Here is a 7,115-nt window from a genome sequence, read left to right as displayed (position 1 = left end):
TATAAAAACAAGATAATTTAGAGCTTTTCGAAGGCTGCGTAGCTATTGGCAATATTCTTTTAGTTCTATGTAGAATTTCTTGATGCAAAAAAGCTTGATTATTTTTGGTGAAGTTTAGTCAAGATGAATTAAGTCAGCAATGTTTTTACCAAAATTCAGCATTAGTTGTATTAATCCAAAAAAAATTATTATTTAGTAATTTTTATAATAAATTTTTACTTTACCATGTACAAAACTGCCTTTAGTATTCTCACACATAACAAATTTAAACTTTTCTTGACTAATACTGCATTTCAATAGTAAAGACTTACGCCCAATTTTGTCTAACATACACTTGCTGTTTAACATAGACTTTGCTTATTTTGTATCAAAAAGGTACAGCACGTCAAACGAAACAAGATGATTTTGCTAAGAGTGAAATACATTTTTTTCTGCCAGAGAGAGGATTTAAAGATGCACTTACTTGTTAACTTGATTCTCGTGACCCAAACAACGACTTCCGGAAAATCCTTAGATGAAGCTGGGCACGGCTGGAATGGCCGATCTTTGGATGCTGAGAGTTTTGATTTTTCGGGATTCACAGGACACTTTTCGCGGATGAATATCGATTTGAGCACTAAACTCCTTTGACAAACTGTATCGGACACGTAGAACACAGTGATCACTTGGGGTTGAGGTGTTGTCTAGTTGACGGACTGCGAGACAGTGACGTGTTGGGGCTGTGCCTTCAAGGGCTTGGAATCCCCTTTTCCACTACCAAAATTTCCTGGCCATGAAGTGGGAGAAAAGTCACGCCCATCGACATACTTACAGTCAACCCCTTCCTAACTTCCCCTTATTTTATTCGTATTTCCTAAAACAAACAAAACAGAAGCCAATCGTCGTAGGACAGGTCGCAAAGAATCCAATACATGACAAAATTAAAAGCAATGCATCATATAGGCTTTAAGTTCCTTTTTATTGGAGATTAAATATTTGTTACCAGTAACGTTTCAACAACATATTTTGCCATATTTTTAAACATGTAACTATTTATATTTTTGAGTAAAGCAAAAAATTAGTTAGTATCTGAAGTTACTTAACAAATAATTTATTAATTTATTTACAGAAGTTTATTTGTTACATTTTAATTTCTTTATGTTTATAATTTTTAAAAACTTTTATGTATTTTAAGGGAACCAAACACCTTGAACGATCACGAATACTAAGTAACTATTTTAACAAGCAAAAGAATTTTGAAATAAGGGTTAAAAAAAGTGACATTCATATCAGATGCGTTATTGTTCATAACTCCATGATATGCTTTACTTATCTATTCCGTATGCAATTTTACGTGTCAGTTAGCTAAAATTGTTGTCAGCAAAGCGCCTTGATCGATCAATACGAATATTTATGTATCTTCCTGTATCAGCTGTCACGCCGCAAAAAATTTCTAAGCTTTGAACTATAAGCATCATTAAAAGTAAGAAAAAGTGCCAACACTCACGAGGGGGTAAATACAGTAACAAACGTTATAAATATTGTACAGGAAATTCTCCCAACGCACCCACATTTTTGTCCTGCGGTCAAGAACACATATAATTATAACAGCCCCTACGCTTCTAGAAACATTTCCCCGAGGTTTTCCCTTCCAACGTCCAAAGTTTCCTATTGTCCATATATACTTTTCGGCATAAAACAAAGTATAGCGACACTAGGTACACAGAACTGAGCCAAAAAAGAACAGTTTGTTCCCTCATGTATCGCGTGTCAGCACTAACGCGTTCAACGTGCATGACAATTAAATTTTACCACCTTCTACGTAGTGCTTTTTATAAAGTATTTATAATAGTTCGTATATGTCCTGCACCTGCTTTTGTTTCACGTTTATTTTTTTATGATATGTTGTTGGAATCAAGCGCTGACCCATTGGTAAGTAAATCGTGTTATTGATCGAACACTCTCTTGTGGGTGTTTGTATAAAATCACAAATCAGCTATTCGTTGGTGTGGATGCTTTTTAAATATTTAATGCTTATGTATATTAAGGAAAAACCAAAAAAATCGAAGTATGATATTAAACACTATCTTAAAATAAGTAACAAAATACCTTGTGTATTTGTGCAGCACATACAGTAAGAAATACAAAGAAGTATCCTTTGATAGGATTCTGATGCTTGAAAAAATGTTTATGTTAACATTAAAATTGTAGTTTTATTCTTAACTGAACTTTATCTTAATAATCAAACAAAAATTTCGGTTCCAATATTTTTGTTTTCCATGGTACCAGAGATTTTACTGTACTTTTTTAAAGATGAAAACATTTATGTACTAGGATATAAAATTTTAGGTCTGAAAGATGTGAATTTCAATTAGTTTTTGAAAAAGTAGTTAGACAAGTGCAAGAGATTTAACTGAATCCTCGTTATTTGTAGTAAAAAAAACGGTCGTATTTTTTTCTTTTATACCAATTTTTTTTTTTTTTTATTAGTTCTCATTGTACACCGAGAAATATTCCACAAAATAAACCAACGTAGGTGCCAGGTATTTCAAATAAATAATATATTAAGCCATTTCCAACATCAGGACTACCACCATCAAACCGGGTTAATCCACCGTTGGAGCACATAGCTCCAACCGATACAATCATAGGTAGGGGTAAACGGTACAGTTATTGGTGCCACGTATTTTCTTGAAGCGAATAAGAGCTACTTTCGCTCCTACCCTTTAAATATCACGGCTAATATTCTTAAACTCAAAAGCTCTTTCCTCCCACCCTACGTGTGTTAACGCAAACTCGACCGAGTGGCTTTTTTCTCCTGCGACCACAAGTTTTGGATATTTTATCCTTTTCTGCTTATATTGAATGAGTATTCAAGCTATGTATTGATCTTGAGCTCGTCGTATGTAAGATACCTTTTGAGAAACTATTTATTTTACAGATGTCGAAAAATCGTCTCAGTTCTCCATCAAGTGTTGTTGCAGTGCGCGTGTCTTCTTAAGCGCTGTTAAAATAATTTGTACGGCAACTTTCATGAATACGAGTCACAGAGTAGAACTAATAAATACCAAGTAATAGTAAATACGTTTTACAATATTGTTCTTTTGCTTTTTTTTAAATAAATTATTTTCACTAAATGATGTGTTAGAAGTAGTAATTATTCGAATTTCCGTGATAACACTAAGTCTACCCTAACATGCTGCAATACAAACCAAATGACAGAATGACTAAATAAACTAAGCTGGGCATTTTTCGATCGCAAAAATTTTAATATTATAAGTATTTGTGGTTTTAATTTTTAAGAATTCTAGTAATTGGAAGATTTCTGTTGTACCTTTTGACGAAAATCCATCGATGTGATGTAAATTTTGTATTGCGTAAAAAATTTTATTTTTCACACACAAAAAAAAAAAAAAAAAGAAACAAGAGAAAGGAAGAATTAAAGTATTGAAAATTCAATTGTTTAAAAAATATTGAATAGATTTTCAACAGGTATCTTTCACTTGAGGGAAACAAGTTAATATCATACAAAAGTTGCGTTGACTTCTTTTTGCATAGATTTTTTTCTCTAGATACATTTTATTCACTGATGTAAAAACATTTTATTATATGTAATCGTTTTTTTACTATTTAATGAAAGCTTTATCTGTAACAATTGATTTGTAAAAGGTCAGTCAGAAAATTGACTTAGATTTCGTAATGTATTTATTAAATAATAATGTAAAATAATTTTCGTCGAAATAATAATTAATCTCATTTTTACTGACTTACAGTATCGATTTAAAATTAGTACGTAGGTACTATTTATACCTAGTTATAAAAAAAAAAAAAAAAAATAAAACTGTTAAATATCGAATACAATTGATTAAATTTTTTCATATTTTGTGATAACATAACAGTATACAAAATGTGTTAGTAATTGAAATTATATTATTGTTTTATTTTTCTATCATGTTGTTTTATGAAGATGCTTTTTAATTTTTTTTTTTGTCAGACCAAGCTGTCGTGTTGACTCTGCATGAGAAACGAGTTTTTCCTATGCACAGCAGGTACACATGATAAAAATCGACGCTGCTTAACAAAAAGCAAAACAATTACACCATAGCTGAGCTATAACCCATTGAATGGAAGGAAGACGATCTGCTAAGTTAATAAATTAAGATCCATATTTTGTTTACGCATACGTTCACACATCCGTGATACATAAGACATTGCAAGAAGAAAAAACAGCTAGTATAGGGATAGAGTTTTTTCTACGTAGGTACAGCCTTTTTTAAGTAGACCACATGTGTTTTTTTTTCCTGTCGGCTTATTGATTTGTAGCATTAAAAATGCAAGGCCAGACGCCTGTTGCGTTGAACATTTTTCCAAATATAGGTAAAACTTTAGATTAGATTCGTCTAAAGTTTAACCGGGTTCACTAGCAATTCGTTGCTGTTTTCTCTCGCAATGCTTAAAAGATGACACCTCGAAAAAAACAGGATAGTTCGTTTTCTATCAAAACGGGCGTAGGCACCTATAGGCTCTCCAAAAAATATTCATTGCACGCACCCCTCGATGGAATGGAAGGATGTTGTGCTTTTCGTCGTCGACTCATGTTACTGTGGTTTTGTGCTTTCGTTCGCTGGTGAAGGGTAGTAGAGTAAAGTCAAGAAAATTTTGTTATTTTTTATTGTTTATCTTTACAATGCCAACATTTTTTTTGAGCTCGTAATCCAACTTACAATCCAGAAATGCTTCGATTTCACTTGTGCTTAAAATTATGTTCGAAAGGTAAAAGTGGGTAATTCCTCACCAGCTGCTGTCCCCCAGAAAATATATCATTAGCAGGTACGTCGATGACGAGGGCTTCAATGTGTCAGGTGTTATAGGAGATTCTTTTTGTTTGACGCGCTGTGTACTATGCAGGTACTATAGTAGGTATAGGTATACCTACCGACGCGACGGCGTAAAAGGGGTTGAAGAGCTACAAGACCGCATTCATAACTAGGGAGGGTAGTTTCGATCCTTATTGCCATATTACTCGATGAAATAGCGTGATAACTCTTTGGCTCATTTTTTGTAACTAGTCAATTGTCCTTTCAGTGATTCTAACTTTTTTTTTATTTCCTCAATTTGATCGATCATTTCGGATGAAAGTCATTTACAAATTATTTTACTTTTTTGTATACTTGGAACACATAAATGCAAATTAATTTGTAAAATACGTTATCACAGAGCTTAGACGTTGGAAAATTAACGTTAAAAAACGGCTAAGTTGGAGCTATAAACCGAAGACCATTTGTAATTAAATATTTGTTATCAACTGTCAGGGAGTATGTCAAAAAGCGGGCAGGGTGGAGCATCTAGTACTGTTCAACTTATATGAATGCAGCTTATTTAAATGTTAAAAAATATGTTAATTAAGACTTCTGTGTAATTTTTAGGTCTATGATAACTCCATTACAGTTACGGGTCAATGAGAAGAGGATAAAAATGTCTTATTCAATACCATGACCATCCCACGTAACATTTTAGAAAAGTATAATATGGAAAAAGTTGAGGTATGGCTAAGAGATGACCAAACCTTGTTTATATCTCTTCCAAAAAAACATTGGCCACTTGTCAGTAAATAGACTGTAACCAACATTTTAAATATCATCTTATTCGCGATCACAATTAACAAAAGAAAATGTATAAAGGAAAATAAAAAGTCATGTCACTGTATAACCTCATCTTTTTTTATACAAATAGTTAACCAAAGCCATTTGAGATCGTATATTTGTAATCACATTAATACAAGGATAAAAATTATAATTCAAACGATTTTTAAAACATGTTAATAAATACGCTTATGCACTTGTCCATCCACTAATGCTAAGTACAATTTTTTGATTTTACACTTACTAGAGATACTTACAGTATCATAGTCTATTGCAAAAAATCTTACGACACAAGATAAAAGGTATAATTAAGGTATGTCTCATAAAACTTGCTCTTGATTTTGTTTTTATGAACGGTTTTACAGATTTTAAGTTATTTGACGCGGTAGCTAAAAAAAAGGGTTCAGCTAAAATATTTATATGCAATACTTTATACAGTAAATAATTAAGTAGACAGGACTATAGTAACGTTTTGCTGGCCTTCGTTTTGCCAATAAATTATCGACCATAAACACACACAAGCAACATACAATAAAATACAAAAAATTGTTGATATAAAGAAATCAACCATTATGACATTTTTATTATTATTACCGAAAAATTGGCACTACTGAAAGAGTATGAGTAAAAATTTACTCTAGTCAAGTCTACGTTTATTTCAAGCAATGGTTTGCCAGTGTCTGGGTACAGACTACCCACACCGCAACCGTAACAAACATCAGACCACTCGAAGCCTATCAATATTTGTCAAAACTTGTCACAAAGGTAAATAAACTTTTTAAAACTAATTAAGGTCTTTTTTTCTATTTAAAGTATTTCTATTAAATTTATCAGAAATCATGTCTGATAACAGTTTTTTTTGTCTTTTTTTTAGTTAGGCTATTTATCATACGTTTTCACTGAGTTTCAGTTAAAATTGTGTCTGAAAATAATTTTAGGCTCAAAAACAACTGAATTGTTTTTATACATCTCTCAGAATAATAAGTGTTTTGTTCGTTTGTCCAACATAACTAACGGGATAGTCGCTACAAGGAGTCTTTCACACGACCTCTGTCGCATTTAATGTAGATGTTACATCTTCGCCTAATTTAATAATATTACGGAGACGTACGCCGAAGACGTATGTACAGGTATACTTTCATTATTATAACGAAGATTGACGTGGCCAAAATTTACCCCATTATATCAAGACAAAAAAATAAGAATTTCTTTATTGGTAAGAGTAATATGATTATCGATGAAGTTACAATTTTTTGTAATTTTTTTACCAATGAGATTATTTGAAACGGTATGGATCCAGACAAGCTTGTTCAGCATAGTAAGATTTTTATTCACTTAGTTATGAGAGGGAAAGTTTATACAACATTTTCAAAAGATTTTTTTATTTTCAATTTTGTAAACTACTACTTTTCTACAAATAAGTACTTTTATTTAAAAAACGAGTTGCCTAGGCAAAATTGTATTGGATCAAAAATGTTCACAAATTCGATTACT

This window comes from Copidosoma floridanum, unplaced genomic scaffold, assembly GCF_036245765.1.
Source record: "Copidosoma floridanum isolate Cflo_tuat_1 unplaced genomic scaffold, Cflo_Japanese_pri ptg000035l, whole genome shotgun sequence".
Classification (NCBI taxonomy): domain Eukaryota; kingdom Metazoa; phylum Arthropoda; class Insecta; order Hymenoptera; family Encyrtidae; genus Copidosoma; species Copidosoma floridanum.
Note: the sequence above shows the minus strand (reverse complement) of the source record.